The sequence below is a fragment of the Myotis daubentonii genome, chromosome 9, assembly GCF_963259705.1.
Source record: "Myotis daubentonii chromosome 9, mMyoDau2.1, whole genome shotgun sequence".
NCBI classification, from domain to species: domain Eukaryota; kingdom Metazoa; phylum Chordata; class Mammalia; order Chiroptera; family Vespertilionidae; genus Myotis; species Myotis daubentonii.
Genome location: NC_081848.1, coordinates 11,699,347 through 11,719,245, shown reverse-complemented (window position 1 = coordinate 11,719,245; position 19,899 = coordinate 11,699,347).

Genomic DNA, 19,899 nt, shown 5'->3' with positions numbered 1-19,899 from the left:
GTAAAAACAAGACTACAGGCATTCCATGTAAAAGAAATAAATTTATGAGTATTCACGCTATTAGTAACTGCCTGCTACCCTGTGGCTTCATGGCTTCTGTCAAGTCTCATTCATAACACCCACAATGCTTGGAATATGTGAAGGAAACTAGATTAAGGAAAAAAAGGAAAGCCTTTGGGTGAGAATTAATAGTGATGCTCATTTGGCTTAACGACAAGTGCATTTGCTAGAAATTTTATTTCAAACCCTAGTGTTTATTTTACATTTATGTTGTTTAAGTTCAATTAAAGATGTTCACAAGTTAAGCAGTGAAAGACTCTAAGAGATTGTGGTACCAGTTTCCCAAGATCCTTTAGGCTATAAATGCAGAGAAAATATTGCTCTCCCATGGAGTATACTTCAAAAAGGATAGGTTCTGCCCAACTGGCATAGCTCAGTGGTTGAGCATCAACCTATGAACCAGGAGGTCACAGTTTGTTTCCCAGTCAGGGCACATGCCTGGGTTGCAGGCTTGACCTCCAGTAGGGGGGTGTGCAGGAGGCTGCCAATCAATGATTCTCTCTCATCGTTGATGTTTCTCTCTCTCTCTCTCTTTCTCTCTCTCTCTCTCTCCCTCTCCCTTCCTCTTTGAAATCAATATATATATATTTAAAAGGATATGTTCTTTCTGCTCCTGCATAAACATCTATCTGATAGCTATTATTAGAAGAGGTTTATCCTCTAGTCTAGACTGCAATTTTGATACATGTATATTTATGAACTGTGCATACATGTCCTATCATATTATTTTATGTAATTTTTAAAATATATTTTATTGATTTTTTACAGAGAGGAAGGGAAAGGGATAGAGAGTTAAAAAACATCGATGAGCGAGAAACATCGATCAGCTGCCTCCTGCACACTCCCTACTGGGTATGTGCCCGCAACCAAGGTACATGCCCTTGACCGGAATCGAACCTGAGACCCTTGAGTCCGCAGGCTGACGCTCTATCCACTGATCCAAACCTGTTAGGGCCTATGTAAATTTCTTAATGTACTAGTACAGAATTTAGGATGAGCCATAAGGCAAATACAACTAGTAAAATTGAGTTAAATTCTGAGAAAAACAACTAGAATATTTGCTTTGGGCAGCAGATTTGTCACATGGAAATAACATGAGAATTACTGATATTTTTATTAAAGCTTTAAAAAAAATAGTTATTGTTGAAATTTTACATATGTTTCCTTTTGTCTCCCATTGACTCCTTATAACCCGTCCTTGCCCTCCACCCTAGGCCTCCAACACCCTAATGTCTGTGTCCATGAGTAACACATATATGTATACAAGGTTTTTGGTTGATCTCTTCCCTATTAAATCTTTTTAAACTATTTGACATTTTAAATAATTCATCGTGTTTGAATAAAAATACATTAAAAATTTTAATGTTTTTCTGCACCACGATAGTATTTCTTAAACATCTGATATATCAGCAACTCAGTTTGCAGATCACTAGTGTAAACTGCTTTTCTGCTTCTCATTTTATTTGAAGAATATTAAATTGCATTTTATGTTGGACATTGCCTTTTCAAGATATAAGAGAAATAAAACATAATCAATTTATTAAATATTCTGAGATTTATTTTTTATTTATGTTTTATTCATTATCAAAACATATACTTTATTGAATGCTTATTTGCCAAACATTGAGCAAGGTGTTGGGGATGCAGAAATCAGTCATAAGTGGGGCTGAAAATGAAAAGGTCAGTTTCCTCACCTTGACTGTTATTAAAATAATTGTAACACTAGATAAAGTGCTTGAACTTAAGCTTCTATTTCCAAATATGTGCAAAGAAAGGGCATGATTGAATTACCATATCCACAGAATTGCTTTGAAGATTAAAGAAGATTATGTTTAAGTTATGGGGTACATGCCACTGGCTTTGGTGTTAAGTGTTACAGGATTTACCTTGAGAGGAAAGAAAAAGAGGATATCACAGAGAATAATTATAGGTGAATAGATGAAGGGCTAGTAGAGATAAGAAACAGCAAATTCATTGAGAGTAGTAAATAGGGCTAAAATTAGAACAAGTCGTGCAAAGAAAAATGGAGAAGTAAAACTGAAACATAAAACTAAAGACAAGTGGTGGAGGAAGCACTGAAGAAATGCTCTGGTATAACTCATAAGGTTCAAGGCAAATAATTATAGGCTAGTATTTTTCAGGAATAGCAAAACATCACATTTTAAATATGTATATTTTTATTGATTTCAGAGAGGAAGGGAGAAGGAAAAAGAGATAGAAACATCAATGATGAGAGAGAATCATTGATCATATGCCTCCTGTATGGCCCCCACTGGGGATTGAGACTGCAACCCAAACATGTGCCCTTAACCAGAATCAAACCTGGGACCCTTCAGTCTGCAGGCGGATGCTCTATCCACTGAGCCAAATCAGCTAGAGCAACACATCACATTTTTAACAAAATTCATCATATCTTATAATTATTTGATGATTTTGCAGGTAAAATTTATCTCTTTTCAGCATCTAACTAGCAGTTAATATTGTCAGAGTTGATATTGTAGATACTTATCTTTGGATCTAATCATCCTATCTAATAAAGAGGGAATATGCTAATTGACACTCACACCATCACAAAGATGGAAATGCCCACAGCCAATAAGGAGGGAATATGCTAATTGACTGCCACACACTCAAAGATGGCGGCTCCCAAAGCCACAAAATGGTGGTGCCCAGTCCCCTCAACTCCACGTGCCTACCTCTGGAGTCCCCCAGTTCCTCAGGGCCGGCCCGAAATGCAGGCAAGCCTCAGATGGCTGCTGCCTAGCTGACGCCCGAGGCACAGGTAACCAGGGCCAGCTGAGGCTTGCGCTGCCAGCAGTGGCAGCAGCAGAGGTGTGATGGGGCATTGCCTTCCCCTGATTGTCAGTTCGCCTCCTGCCCTTGAGGGCTCCCAAACTGTGAGAGGGGGAAGGCCAGGCTGAGGGATGCCCCCTTCAGTGCATGGATTTTCATTCACTGGGCCTCTAGTAAAGAATAATCTAGATTATGTTGCTGCTGTAGTTTGAGAGTTGCATGCTTGCCCTGGGACTTGGTTTCCACAGAAGATAACCAAATAAGCCAATAGTCCCTCTACATATGTGACATCCTAAAGAAACATCTCTGCTTCATGGAAAGCAAGTTGAATGAGGTGTGAGGAGGACAGTTCAGTGTAAGAAGAACATGTGATTAAAATATCTGGGTTCAGCCCTGGCCAGTTTTGCTCAGTGGATAGAGCTTCAGCCTGTGGACTTGGGGGCCCCAGGTTTGATTCTGGTCTAGGGTACATGGCCAGGTTGTGGGCTTAATCCCCAGTGGGGGCATGCAGGAAACAGCTGATCAATGATTCTCTCTCATCATTGATGTTTCTATATCTCTCTCCTTTCTTCCTCTCTGAAATCAATAAAAAAAATATTAAAAAAGAATATCTGGGTTCAATTTCTGAATATTCTTTGAAAAATTATTTTAAGCCAATATAAATAAAAAGTACTATTAGTATTAAATTTAGGGGTCATGAAAGTAATGAATAGCAATTACTTCACATAACTGGGCTGGATCCCTTCCTCCATTCTGAATCTCTTTTTGTTTTGTCATTAAACATTCCACATCACTGTGTTTATTCAATTGCATAATCAATCAATAGCATCCAAAGCTTTCACCTACCTTGATAGTTCTTAAATCAATTTTTATTGAACTGTCATAAAACTACAAAATAAACATTTTCTGGACTTGTCTTATATGGATATGAGGATCTAAAAGGGAATTAAAGGAATAAAAAATATAACTCAGGATCATTAATACAACACAATTCAACAGATAATTTTGAGTACTACTCTACACTTGGCATTTTCATTGTCACTTGAAGGAATTCAAAGATAGGGGCATTTAATTAAATATAATAGAGCAAATATTTCCTTGATGAGTACCTACTTTGCACCGGATACTCTTTTAGATATCCGAGATGCAGAAATGAGTGAGAAATAATCTTTATAAGAGGATTATTAAAACGCTTGTGATTTATTTGCAATATGCATATATGTGGTGATTTTTATGACACAATTGAAAAATACCTACACATGATTAAATATGTTACATGGCATTAGAGAAGGAAAGCCAAATATTTGTTGTTTTTTTTAAAGAAAGCCAATTAGATCTAGTGAGGCAATCATTAGATTGAACAATTTATGTTTTCAGAGATTGGGGGTGAGTGAGATCCATATCTTTCACTAACTATGCATAGTTTGCTAGAAAATAATAAAAATGAAGGGGAGAAATTAAAGGCAGGTGGAATGAAGATGTTGCCTGCTTAAGCAGTGTCTATTGGTACCTGCCACCATCCCTTTGGCAATTACTTCTACAAACCTAGACTGTGTGCTAAGTATGCCTGTGATTCTATACCCGAGGAATTTTATTCTGAACAACAGAGACTCTATGCCAACAAGCAGGATGAGCCAGAAGTGCCAGAGAGTTAGGGTTCTAGAAACAATTCTCAGACAATGGTGGACAGTGAGAGGTCTCCCAGGGCAAAGCTAGTCATCAGCATGGTGGAGAGGGGCAAATAGCTTTCACCTAAACATTGAAAGCTTCAATTGACTGGCTGCACTAGTTATGCAGGGCCTTAGAAAGAGGGAGATTAGAAGGCTGAAGACAAACATCTTGTAAGGAAGCATGCAATTGGACCTACAGGAGTGGACACAAAGTGTTTACATTTTTATTTCTCACATAATGCCCATTTAAAAATATCCAGTGCAGTGAAGTCATTGACCTACTTGAACAGGATGACTAGTCTAGTGGAGTTCAGCCAATCTCTGTCTTTGGCCACCTTAGCACTTACACTATTGGGTTTGTGAACACAGTGGCCATGGTGATACAGATGGATGCTAGGAAAAGGCCAATATCATGGCTGAAGTGGCTGGTGACATTGCTGAGTGTCCAAACTGTTAGTGACATAAACTGACACTGAGCTCTTGATATTGTACCATTCTCTAGGAGATCCACCAGTGGCAAATTGATTATTTTTACCATTTCAAGTTTGGGTGGTATAATTCTTTTCAATAGTTTTGCCTCCTTGGAAAGAAAGGGATTGAATGCATAGAGACTGGCAGCAGTAGTTGGCCTGCGTTCTCACATAATATCTGACTTACTGTTATAGGGTCTCATATAATACTAGTACCCCGGTGCACAGATTCATGCACATTGAAAGGAAATTAATTAGGATAAATATTTTAATATTGCTATTCTCATCTTGATAATGAAAAGAAAATAGGATTCTACGGATTCTCCTATCTACATACCCCAGGACTTCTGAATTAAATGAGATGAGGCATGGGAAAATACTTCACAGACATTTGGTTAAACTGTGAAATGTTTTCTCCTGGCTATAAAGCAAGTCAGGTTTCTGGGCAGAAGAAACTCTGAGGATGCTAGTCACTGGGGAGAGGAAGCTGGGTGTTGCTATATGACGTCATTGCCCAGTGCCTACAGAGACCCTTTCCAGGCTGGGCTGGGCTGTGGGCTGCATTTTGCACCATGGGGTCTTAGCAGCATTGACTGAAATTTGGTGGGGTGTCTCTCTGGGGTGGTGGTGGGGTCTGTGTCCCACTTGGGGGAAGCCAAGTGTTGGTTTGTTGGTGTCAGGTCCATGGAGCTGTTTATTTTTAAATGGCCAGTGCGCGCCATGGCAGCTCCTGTTTTGAGCGTCTGCCCCTGGTGACAGCGTGTGTCATAGTGACCAGTCAGATGGGTGGACAGTTAGCCTTTTATATATATATATAGTATATATAATATATATATATATGTATAATATATATATATTATATATACTATAATATATATATATATATATATATATATATATATATATATATATATATATATATATATATACTAGAGGCCCAGGGCACAAAATTTGTGCACTGGTAGGGTCCCTAGTGGCTGGTGGCTGCCAGCCAGGGCCTCCCTCCCTTCCCCCAACTGGCCCCACCACCCTAGTTGAACTCTCAGATAACTCCCGATGGAGGGGATAATGTGCACACTACGCTTTTATTATATAGGATGTTTCAGGCCCACTTTATTGTAAAGAAAGTGTGAAGATATTTAATAATCACAAAATCCACCAGTTATACCACATACCACTATCCAGAGATTCCAGCCTAATAAAATGTTAAAATTATCTTAAAGGTGCAACTGACGTGGCATCTTGGTGATCATGCCTTGGGGAGTTGGGATGAATGATGGTTACTTCTATGTGATAGTTAGAATACATGGCTGAAGGAACCAAGGAGAAGAACTGTAAGTGCCATTTCTCATCATCATTCTCAGTGACCAACTTGGAGATTTTTGCTTCTCATTCCCACAGTTCTGGGCTCCCTGGAGTATAATTTCTGATTCTCATACAAATGAACAGCTACAACTAGGGTTCCATTAAACCTAAGCTATGACTACCACATGTTTATTTTATGTTCATTAAACTAATAGCCAAGTAATTCAGTCAATATGCTGGTTTAATTGACCTTGCATGATGGTAAATTTTATGTCAACTTGACTGGGGCATAGGTTGCCCAGATATTTGGTCAAACATTACCCTGGGTATGTCTGTGAGGACATTTTTGGGTGAGATTAACATTTGAACCAGTAGGTTGTGTAAAGCAGAATGCCCTCTCTCTGGCGTGGGTGAACCTCATCTACTCAGCTGAACCTAGCTGTAACAAAAAGGCTGACCTCCCCACAAAGAAGAGGGAACTCCTCCTACCTGACTCCTTGAATTGGTATTTTCCTGCCTTTGAACTTGAGCTGAAGCCCTGACTCTTCCAGGGTCATGAGCCTGCTGGCAATTAGACTGGGGACTTATACCATCTGCTCTCTTGGTTCCCAGGCTTTCCGACTTACACTGAAGATATACCATTGGCTCTTCCTAGTCCCCAGCTTGCTGGCTACAGATATCCCATCGATTCTATTTTTCTGAAGAACTCTGACTAATGCAGTTTGATTATCATGACCCACATGACAAAACATGCCTGGATCTCAAGGCCCTCACCTTGGTCCTTCTATGCCAGCATTAAAGTTCATTGAAAGTAACCTAATTAAAAAAATGAGTTCTGCCTCAGGGTATTGAGAATCCTCTTTTATTTTAAACCTTTTTTGTTTCTTTAGAAATTGTGACTGGACAGTCTATCTTTAATAATTACAGAAGAGAGTGAAAATAATGTGCAAAACCAGTGAGTCTTTCAAGGAGAAACTTGTAGCAAATACTATTTGTGTGCTATCCACATCCCTTCAAAACTTACCTGTACGTGCCTAATGCTTATTTACTGCAATTCTCTCCTGCGAGATAATTGTTTTCTGGCCAAGAAAGCCTGCTTCTCCCCAACTCCTGGTAGTTTTGGTAAAACAGTCTATTATGGTACCCCTCAATGCAACCCCCCAACCACACGGTGGAACTCATTACACAGGGTGGGGGATGCTTTATTTCCCTAACAAATAGACTGATCTAACAATAGGGCCAACACAGTCAGATTATTGCCAGATGTGTGATACATAGGCCCTGGTAGAAGGGGGAAATAAAGAGAGAAGAGGAAAAAGAGAGAGGAAAAACTGAGACTGATAACTGGCTGTTCTCGCTCAGTGGTTAGAGTGTGGCTTATGCACCAAAGGATTGTGGGTTCAGTTCATGGACAAGGACATGTATCTGGGTTGCAGGTTTGATACCCAGCCCCATTGGATTAACAAAAACAAACAAGAAATCTGAGTCTGATAGCACCCTTTCATAACTTGAAATTAGTTGTATGCAGAAAATACTTTATATATCTTCATGTATTTGAGTTTTGTTTCTGTCAGCTCTATCTGGGAAAAAATCATGGTTTATATAAAAAGTGAGACATGGTAGATGAATGACTCACAGTGGACAGCCTACAGGGACAGATGGAAGAGTCTCTGCTTTACCTGTTTTTTAAAAAAATATATTTTTTATTGATTTCAAAAAAGAAGGGAAAGGAGAGAGAGATAGAAACATCAATGATGAGAAAGAATCAAGAAAAACAATACAAAATTTTCAAGTGACTTAAAGTTTTGTTTATATTTTAAATTTATCTCTCAATTTTCTTAACTTTTATTGTTAGGTAGGTGCTCAGAGTTGCATTTATTATCTTCCATAGTTCATCTCACATTATCATTAGTCTTTCCAAATATTTGTTTTATTATATGATTTATTTATCCTTTATCTTTAATTGCTCCCACACCATAGTTACTCTGTTTATTGTGTTGATATATCTCCTTATACAAATAAAAAATAATTATGTGAAAATATTTTATCTACATGTGCCTAATTAGTTTACTTACTTAAATAATGATACAAGTGGTATTTTGTGTTATAAATCTCACTGTGTTTTCTTTTTTTAATCTACCTAATGACTTAAAAAGATCACTTGTACTGCCATCTGAATATCTGGTTCAAGTTTTCTCAATATTGATGCACATTCCATTATTTAGTCTCTTAATGATGCATCCAACACCATACCATCAGGAAAAATACCAGAAAGCAGAGCCATGTACATGCTGTCTTATGAGCCTGAGAGTGTCTCTGGTGTAACATCCTATATAATGAAAGCCTAGGTGGTGTCACGCCCTGGTGTGACGCCCTCACATGACGTCATCACAAGATGGCCACCACAAGATGACCATGCACACAGTGGAGGCAGGGCCCGGTGGCTGCTCTGTGTGGTGAGGCCTGGGGGTCCCGCGGCTCTGTGTGGCATGGAGGAGGTCAGTCCCGGTGGAGGAGGTGGGTCGCTGCTGGCTAGGGCAGTTGTGGGTCATCAGGCCGGCAGGGGAGGGCAGTTGGGGGCAATCAGGCCAGTAGGGGAGCAGTTAGGGGGTGATCAGACTGGCTGGCAGCAGCGGTTATGAGCCAGCGGTCCCAGATTGTGAGAGGGATGTCCAACTGCCAGTGCAAGATTGGGCCTAAACCAGCAGTTGGACATCCCCCGAGGGGTCCCAGATTGGAGAGGGTGCAGGCCTGGTTGAGGGACAACCCCCCCCCTTGCACAAATTTTGTGCACCGGGCCTCTAGTGTGTATATATATATATATATATATATATATATATATATATATATATATATATATATATAAATTTCTGTGGACAATAGAATAAACTAAAATGTGGCTTACAAGTAAATACACGTGATACCCTTGCATTATTTTAAAACTAAAGAGAGAAAATATATACCTATGTACATTGTGTGTGTGTGTATAATTTGTTATCAAAATAGCAATCGTGGTTATCTATGAATGAAAGAACTACCAGTGCCTATTTTGTTTGCTTATCAGTATTTATATTTTTGCAACATAGGCATAAATGCTTTCTGTAATTCAAATTGTTAAAAGACCAATATAAATAGACTCACCTCCTTTAATAATTTGCTCTAATTCCATTCTATATAAAGCACTGTCTGACTTTGAGTTTCCATAGCATTTACATTTAAAATATCTTGTGGTTGTTTCAAGTTGTATGTTTTGCTTTTCCATTTAATTTATAAGTACCTGGTAAAGCCCTAATTCTTAAATATCATTTGAGTTTCTAGAAAAGATTACTAGAAATATCCACTAGATTTTACCAACATAACTGTAAATAGACAGACCAATATTCTGATATATGCACCAGCCTTTTGTGAAGTGGGTGTCAAAGGTCAGGTGCCCTGTTTACAAACTCCACTTGTAGACTGGCAAACACAAGGACAAGGTCCCAAGTGCTACCAAGATAATGCCATTTTTGAGACTCAGTCTGATTAGTATCACTTTTTATATTTTTCAATTTGATGTTTAAAAACATAATTTTAAAACTTGTGCTTTTCTCATGATTTTAAAATATATTTTTATTGATTTCAGAGAGGAAAGGAGAGGGAGAGAGATAGAAACATTAGTGAGAGAGAATTATTGAATGTCTGTCTCCTGCATGCCCCATACTGGAGATGGAGCCTGGGAATTGTACTATGATCTTCTGGTTCATAGGTCTCTGCTCAACCATTGAGCCAAAATTGGCCAGGCTTCTTTCTCATTATTAACTTTGGATAGAGGTAGTACATATGAGCAGTGGTTAGGACATGCACATACCTTATAAGAAGTAGAAAACACCCTGTATACATTAGATAAAATGATTATGATTTACCTATACTTTTCAATATTATAGTAGAAATGGAAACAGAAATAGACTCAAAGCAAAAGATCATCTTTATGATTATTGTAATGTAGGCTTGTGTTCTTTATAGAGAAAGTTATTTCACATAATCAACAAACCAGAACAAAATATAAATGGTTTAGAAAATAAGATTTTTCTTATAAACAAACAAACATTTTAATTAAATAATAAATGTAGTTGGTATAGCCTACATTTTTTATTGGAAAAATATTCTAGTCTATTGAACTAATTCTAGAAGTATTTTTTGCCAGCTACTAGGCAAGACACCCAATAAAATGACATTAAACTTTTACAAGTACTATATAGATTTTTTTAGCATTTAATCATTTTTATTTTATAAAACACCATTTGTATAACACATTATTGTGTTAACTTAATGGCATTCACAAGTATATAATAAAGTAGTAAACTAGAATACTAATAAAAAACTAGGCCTCTGTTTGGCATGTGTCTGTATTTGAGATGCTTTAAAAATAACAGCCACAGACCTCTTTTTGTAAAATTGTCTTAAAGTTCCTGCATCCTTTAAAATTTCGGTATTATTATTTTCAATTTATCATCTAGACATAAAAATAAGCACTCCAGAGGAAGTCAGGGGCATTTTGACATATGTTCTTATTTTCCCAAGAAGATGCTAATGCAACCATCATAAGCACCATAGACCCAACACTATACACTAGATAAGTCTCAGAAAAGGGCTATATTAGAAACATATATTTTTAACTCTCACCAACTCTGCACAAAATGATCCCCTGTGGTCGCAAAATTTGCCAGCTTTGTTTCTTAGCTTAGAAAACAATATTAAACAAGTGACCTAACATTGAGTTCTGAACTATTAAATGTATTTTTCAGACAATGAATGTGTGATGTCAATGAACATGCAAGAGATTGGACAACTCTATTAAAATGCCTATGGCTAGAATATAAAATAAATAGCATATCAATTATATTTAAAACTATAATGTAGCCCTGGCCGGTGTGGCTCAGTGGATAGAGCATCGGGCTGGGAACTGAAGGGTCCCAGATTCAATTTCCAGTCAAAGGCAAATGCCTGGGTTGCAGGCTCAATCCCCAGTAGGGGGCATGCAGGAGGCAGTTGACCCATGATTCTCTCTCATCATGGATGTTTCTCTCTCTCCCCCTTCCTCTCTGAAATCAATAACAGTATATTTTTTAAAAAAATAAAAAAACAACAATTACAATGTAAAAGAGGTAAATTATTTGCCATTAAAATGGGAGGAGGAAGTGAGGGGAGGGAGAATCAATAGGAGAAATATGGGGATGTCTGTAATACTATCAACAATAAAAAATATTTAAAAGTGAAAAATAATAAAGCATAAAAATACATTAAGATAAAATAAATAAGCAATTTTTAGCACTTGCATTTCTACACTCATTAATTGGTTATTACATTACCCAATAGCCACTATTTTCTTCTTAGAAATTCATAATGACAACATCCCACTTAAGGGAGAAGGACTGCATACCATCTGAAAACATGTCAGAAATATTGGTAGATATTATTGATTTTGTATGTTTTAGAACACAGTGTAAGGCAAAACAAAACAAAACAAAACAAACTACTGTGTGTGGATTTATGGTTTCCACTTATCTATTCTTAATCACTGTTATGTAATAAAACTGTTACCTTAATCTATATTAACTTTTCTTCACCTTTAGGTATAAAAGAGTTATACTCCCTAGTTGTAGATGTATGACTAATTGGACTCATGTGTTGTGAGTGGCAGTGGCAAAGGTCATTGTGGCCTGAAGCATTTAAATGTTAATACTTAACCCTCCAACTATCTCCTCTTCTGCCATAGAAAAGATAAAGGGAGGTGTTAGAGGGGAGATAGTGGGAGACCAAAGCATCATGGATTGCTGAGCCACTGCATGAAGGACAGAGGTATTAGTCTCCTTCAGCCATGGTGACCAGAACTTGTGAAATAAAAACTTCTATTGTGCTAAGCGGCTGAAACTCTTGTTCTTACTCTAGCAACATGGGCTCATAACTCTGGCTTATGAAATGAGTTTACCTTTTTATAAATATTGACAATGAATTGAGTACTTAGAAAACTATTTAAAAAGAGAAAGGAGATGGCAAATACATTGGACCTCACATAGAAAGTGGACACATACGCATAAAAAAAGGAAGAAAAAAAAGACTGAACAGTTTGTATAGTTGAAGAAACCATTAAGTGCTGTTTTCTGGAAGGAAAAAAAAATCCTTGTTTTTCCAATTTGTTCTCTTTTGACACCTATAATTGCCTTCACCATTCTGAATTCATTCATTAAAATTGTAATTAGACTAGAGGCCCGGTGCACAAAATTCATGCACTGGAGGGGGGGCGGGTCCCTCAGCCCGGCCTGCACCCTCTTGCAGTCCAGGAGCCCTCGGGGGATGTTCGACTGATGGCTTAAGCCTGCTCCCTCTGGGCAGTGAGCCTAAGCCAGCAGTTGGACATCCTTAGTACTGCTGCAGAGGCGGGAGAGGCTCCCACCACCACCCCTGCGCTCACCAGCCATGAGCCCAGCTTCTGGCTGACCACCAGGGGGCAGCTCCTGCTTTGAGCGGGATGGGGCCAAAACGGCTCTCCGACATCCCCTGAGGGGTCCCGGATTGGGAGAGGGTGCAGGCCAGGCCAAGGGACCCCACCGGTGAAAGATTGCAGGGCCAGGAAGGGACACAGGAGGTTGGCAGCAGGGAGGGACTGCAGGTGGGCTCCAGGGCCTGCCCAGCCCATCTTGCTCAATCCTGATCTGCTGGACCCCAGCAGCAAGCTAACCTGCCAGTCGGAGCATCTGCCGCCTGGTGGCCGCTGTGTCTCTTGTTGGAGCAAATGCAGAATTGGTTTTTCTTCTTCATATAATGAGACTCCTCTTTATGCACTATTGGGAAAGCTTCAGGATCTGGGTATATATGGAGGGCAGATGTTGGTTTACTACAGAACATGGTTCAAAGTGCTCCTCTTATTATAGTTGGTAGTTTTATTGTATTGATTTTACTTGAAATAAAGTAGATTGGAAGACTGGGCAAAGTTCAGAATGATCTAGACTAAAAGAAACATAACTTTCTTTGTGTCAACCTCAGGCAAGGCGAGTAAGGCAGAACAAAGAACCGTTTTAATGATTCACTGAAGCTAAAGTTCAAATAAAAGGGCAGCAGCCACCTGGAAATGCAATTGCAAGTGAGGCATATGCTTTTCTGAGAAAAGGTTTTTAGGAAGAATATGCATCGAAGAGGAAGAGATTAACCAACAGCACATGTCAGCAGAGTGATTCTAAGAGGAACCAAAACAAGGTCAGTGCTTAAGCAAATGCATTGGTCCTACAACTGCCAAAGACCTTTGCTCTGAATCATAGCACTGCTGTGATCTTGGGCTAAATCTTGATTTTGAGGAGGCATTAATCTTCTCAGCTGTAGAATGAGTTGGCTGGGAGATCTCAGCTTTGGATTCTGTTTGTTTAACATAATTCATCTACTCACAGGTGTGCTGGAAAAGCCTAGATCTGACACAGCTGAGTAAGAGAGTCCCTGCCCTCAGGTAGCCCGCAGGCCCAGAGCTGCCCAGAGCTCAGTACCCATGGTCATGGTGAGGAATCTATATGTGATACTCTGCTTGTGGATTGAAATGCATGTTGCCTAGAAGAGTGTGGGAGACATCCTCTTCTAAGGTAAAAGACCTCTCCTAGTAACTCACAACCTAAAGGACAGATGAACCTTTAATGAACTTAATGCTCACGTAAGCATGAAATCATAGGTGAAAAATTACAACTAATTAAGCACATAACCCTTATGATGTTCTTGTTCTGCCAAACTTGCTCAGCGAGAGAAGCAGAACCTAAACAGTACAGTAAATTAATTGGATGCAGAAGTCCTTGTTTCTGAATCTAGCTAATAATGATCATTTAATTTAATGACTAGCTGTGTGACCTTGGGAAGCTCAAGCTCTTCGGACTCCAGGCCTCTCATCAAGTGTAAAACACAGATGTGGTCATGGACAAGGTGATCACTAAGACCCTATTAGCTTAAAGATGTCATTGTTTCTAAAGTAGCTTTACACACTAAATGAGGAATAGAGTGGAAGCTTATTAAAATTGAGAAGAAAAATAGGAAGCATCTTTAATTTTAACAAGGATTGCCTATGTGAATGTTCTGGGTACAACCTTTCAAAAGCATAAAATGCACATTAGGGATAAAATACAGACTTTTCTTCAATGAAATGTGGAGACCAAAAAAAAAAATGAGGGAAAGGGTAACATAGATTTTTAATGAAGATTAAATTGTACTTAATGCTAGTAACAGTGAGGTCGGGTATGGTCTTCATACCAACATAACTTTCCTGTGTTCCCTTCTTGCTGGTATGCATTTAGCACTGCACAGGTCGCAGGCCAATCCCAATAAATTATATTCTTCTTAAAAGTTTCTACTCAGATACAAAATAAATGCAAGTGAACATCTCTTCTTTAGGGACAAGCATTACTAAATAGAATTAATTTTTCCCTTTCTGTGGAGGAGGTCAAAATAAAGTGAAATACAAATCTTTCCTGTGAGGTCTGTGACACTAGGCAGAGGTGTAAGAGAGGCCTTCCCTCACAGGTGAATCCCTTCATGGCCTTGTTCACTTATAGACATCAAGCAATTTAATGCTTTTCTTAGGAATTCACTCCCAAATTCCTGGGCTCATTTTCATATAACTAAAAAGCAAATACATGTAATTTAGAAAAATTATGTTGATATAAAATATCAAAACATACTATGGGCATACTTTTTGTTTAAATACATCGCAAACCATATAGAAGGTACCATGTTTTCTCTTTCTCTAAAAAATATCTGCTATGACTGGTACATTGTACATCTTGTACATTGCCTGATTATACCTGTCTAATGAGGGAAAACTGGCTTGCAAATGCTTATACAGCCTGGTAGGACCCTGACCAGCTTCCAGATTATCTATTACTGTTATGTTTGCTAAAGTGCACACCATTTCTGGGAATTTCTCCCCCATCCCCCCACTCCCAACCCTCACTTACACTTATAATGGAAGTCAAAACAGCGATATTTCAGGGAACAATGATTGTCTTTATTTTGTAGGGTTCATTGTATGGACATCATTTTGGGAGTGGGGATTATGAGAAATCTATGGCCATATTTATAAAAACTTTTAAGACCCTTCAAAACAAAATGTACTAGAAAACTAGAAGTTCTCTATCCACATTCTAGGTGACAGGAGATTCATCGTTTCCCTGGGGAGAAAACTGTCATCCCTCTGGGCACTTTAAATAGGTGAATGAATGTATTACAGATCAGTCCACTGACTATTGTCAGCATGTTGTCATATCAGGGTTTTCAATGGGGCTTTCCCCAAAGACTTAGAAAAGAGGACATTACATTACCTTAGTGGATCAAAATAGATATATGAAAAAGGAAATCTTGAAAAAGGAGAATGGGTTTAAGAACTGCATATGAACTATTTGCAATTGAATTTATTGTTGCAATAATAATATTGTTGCAATAATAATAGCTGGCTTGGCTCAGTTGTTAGAGCATCGGCCTGTGGATTGAAGGGTTATGGATTTGATTCTGGTCAAGGGCATGTACCTCAGTTGTGGGCTTTGTCCCTGGCTCCAGTTCGGGTGTGTGCAGGAGGCATCCAACCAATGTGTCTCTTGCATCTAAGATTCTCTCTGTCTCTCCCCCTCCCTTCCATTCTCTCTCTCTAAAAAAAAAGAACAATCAGTGGAAAAAAGATCCTTGGGTGAGGATTAACAACAACAAAATAACAAGTCAGGTTCTGGGGCCAGGTATAAAAGTGCAGATCACAGCCCAGGCATATAGTGGCTGATTATCTTGCAGGGGCGGGGGTCGGAGAGAATAGTGTGAAAAATACTGTCTGACACTCAAAAACAGAGAGTCAAATAGTGTTGCTGAAGGCCCTCCAAACACTCTCACAGGGGAAAGGTCTTAGTGTATGAAATGTGATTCCCCCCTTCGGCAAGACTATGTCAATCAAGTCAAAACCTCTTGACTCTGACCCTACTTCCCCACTCAAACTTCTAAACTTGTTTGCGTGCCTGTATAGGTCTACCTGTAGGAAGAGATGACCTGCTCATAGTTATGTTAGTATACAGGCCCACATCAACCTTAGTTTCCATTATAAACTAGTCAGTTAACTTGGTGTTTATGTACCAGTTTTGTAAGTTTGATCGATGTCAGGGGTGGGGCAGGGGCATGGGGGGGACCTGTTTCTGAGAAGCTGAGGTCTCCTGGGTGTGCTGTTCCAAGCAGGATTCTCAGTTTTCCCATGGCAATGGGTGCCACCCAGCCAGGGCCCTTTGAGAAGCAGCCAACCAACCTACTTTCCCACGGATCCTCTCTCCAGCTCCACCTTCACCCTCATGTACCAGCCAGGCTGAGGGACTTGTGGTGTGAGCATCCATGGTCTATGCCAGCTCAGGCCCTCACTTGCATTCCTCCGACATATATGGGCTTCCATCCACTCTTTCATTTTATATTGCTTATTCTGTTTTTGAAGACACCCCAGGCACTGCAACCTTCAAGAAAATGTCTTTGACCTCTTATCTGGATTAAAGCCTCCTCCGCGGTGTGTTCAGTCACTCTGAGTGTTATCATAGCAGCTACCAGTTGTGATTCTGAGTGTCTGCTGACACTATTAACTCCTGAACACAGGCACGCTCTCACTTATCTCTGCATCCCAGAACTGTGTTGTCATTTAGTGAGTAAACCCAGAATTCCTGCCTAAATATACTATTAATTGAGAGCCTCTAGACCAGCCGTGGGCAAACTACGGCCCGCGGGCCCGATTGGGCCCATTTGAAATGAATAAAACTAAAAAAAAAAAAAAGACCGTACCCTTTTATGTAATGATGTTTACTTTGAATTTATATTAGTTCACACAAACACTCTATCCATGCTTTTGTTCCAGCCCTCTGGTCCAGTTGAAGAACCCATTGTGGCCCTCGAGTCAAAAAGTTTGCCCACCCCTGCTCTAGACACTGGCATCCTATCTAATAAAAGAGAAACATGGTAATTGGCATACGACCGCTACCCTTCCCATTGGCTAATCAGGGTGATATGCAAATTAACTGCCAGACAAGATGGTGGCCGGCAGCCAGGCAGCTTGAAACTAACATGAGGCTTGCTTGCTTCAGTGACGGAGGACTCCAATGTTCCCGGCTTGCCTTGCAGGCCTCAGAACTTGCAGTTTGAAACATAGTTACAAATATAGAAGCTAAACAAAACCCCAGAAACCTGCTTTCAGCTAGCCGGGATCTCAGAGCTGGAGTTGATACAGAGTTTTGATTATAGAACTGAAACAAACCAGATACCAGCTTTCGCAAGTGGAGGCCTAAGAGCTGCAGCCTCAGAGCTAAAGCTGGCCCAGAATTTAAAAAAAAGAAAAAAAGGAGCGGTTGGGAGCTTCCGTCATCCGCCAGCCTGAAAATAGCCCTCAGCCCTTCACCCAGACTGGCCAGGCACCCCAGTGGGGGCCCCCACCCTGAAGGGTGTGTGACCAGCTGCAAACAGCCATCATCCCCTCACCCAGGCCGGCCAGGCACCCCAGTGGGGACCCACACCCTGATCCAGGACACCCTTCAGGGCAAACCAGCCGGCCCCCACCCGTGCACCAGGCCTGTATCCTATATAGTAAAAGGGTAATATGCCTACCAGCACCGGGATCAGCGGAGCCGCGAGGCCTCCTGGCACCGGGATCAGCGTGACATGGGGCAGCGCCCAAACCCCCTGATCACCCTGTGGCTCTGTGTGTGACAGGGGGTGGGGCCACAACCTCCCTATCAGCCCTTCTCTGTTCGTGACAGGGGAAGGTGCCCCAACCCCCTGATCAGCCCTGCTCTGTGCCTGATAGGGGGGAGCTCCCCAACCCCCTGATCGGCCCTGCTCTGTTTGTGACAGGGTGCGGCGCCCCAACCCCCCCTCCACGGGCCCTGTTCTGTGTGTGATGGGGTAGAGCCATAACCTCCCCATTAGCCCTGCCCTGAGTGTGACAGGGGCAGTGTCCCACCCCCCCAGTTGTCCCTACCCTGAGCCTGACTGAAGGTGGCGCCCCAACCCCCTGATCCTCCCTGCTCTGTGCGTGACGGGGCGGTGCCCCAACTCCCCAAATGGCCCTGCTCTGAGCCCAACCAGGGGCTGCACCTAGGGATTGGGCCTGCCCTCTGCCACCCGGGAGCAGGCCTAAGCCAGCAGGTCGTTATCTCCCGAGGGGTCCCAGGCTGCGAGAGGGCACAGGCTGGGCTGAGGTACCCCCCCTCTCTCCTCTGAGTGCACACATTTTTGTGCACCGGGCCTCTAGTACAATTATAGATAGCATCTTGCTTGGAGCAGAATCCTTAGGATCTAGCAATTTATTTAATTCTTAATAAATATTTATTTAAAATAATCAGAGAATCCAACTTATTTATGGTTGTATCAAAAGGAAACATTAAAGATATTTTTTATCTGTAAGTCTTTATTCAGCGTGGTCAGCATTCTTGGTCTCCTGATACTATTAGAACAAAATACTATTTAAATGTATTGCTTCAGATAGTCCTTCCCTGGAGAACAATCATTTATTTTCTAAACCAGTAAAACATATGCAAGTTTGTTCCAGAGTTATGACAAAATCACATCATCGGATGATAGAAATGGAGAATCAGTACTGAATACAGAAACAGAAGATGGAATAAAAATCTGGCATGATTCCCAGGCAAATCTCTATTTACGGTAGCAGAAATGGACTGACAATTAGATTTCTGAATCACATCTTTGAGTTGATCCGTTTTCCCTTCTCATGTGTGTCTGAGTAGCATGTGGGAGAGGATGAGAATAGGTTGGTTTGCACTCCCAGGAGTGAGACTGTTCTGTTATTCAGGAGGTTTGTCATGAAGTAATTGTTTATAAATGCAGACAGCACAAATGAGTGCGATGAAAGCATATGTAGATGCAAATGTAGATAAAAGGCATGGCTAATATCTACAGAAGGGAAAACAATTAGCCAATGCAGAAGGGTCACTCTTATGATCCAATGTTAAGACTGATCCTTTGTTCATTTAAAGATATTCCCTAATGAGTTTCCCATGCATTTTCAATGGTAAATGATGATGTGCTTGGATTTGTAAAGCAGGAAAGGAAAGAAGTGACCATTTTAACTGTTGGGAGCTACCCACAGCAGTGGAGAGCGTGTGCTGGCTGCCTTTGAGATTCATACACAGTTGATCGGCACCTTGGTACTCACTGTCTCATGCTCGACAGTTCGGGCCTTTCCCCCAAACTTTACTCAGATCTCGCAGAGGGCCAAAACCGGTTTGGCTCAGTGGATAGAGCGTCGGCCTGCGGACTGAGGGGTCCCAGGTTCGATTCCGGTCAAGGGCATGTACCTGGGTTGCGGACACATCCCCAGTAGAAGATGTGCAGGAGGCGGCTGATCGATGTTTCTCTCTCATCGATGTTTCTAACTCTCATCTCTCTCTTCCTCTCTGTAAAAAATCAATAAAATATATTAAAAAAAAAAAAAGATCTCGCAGAGGCCAGTGCGTGAGAGCATCACACTCTAGGCTGATGAAACTTGAGCTCTTCTGCCCATTTCAGAAACTGCTGTCAGCACCCCCCTGGAGCTCTTGCTGGGCGATTCCTCTGTGACTGGGCTC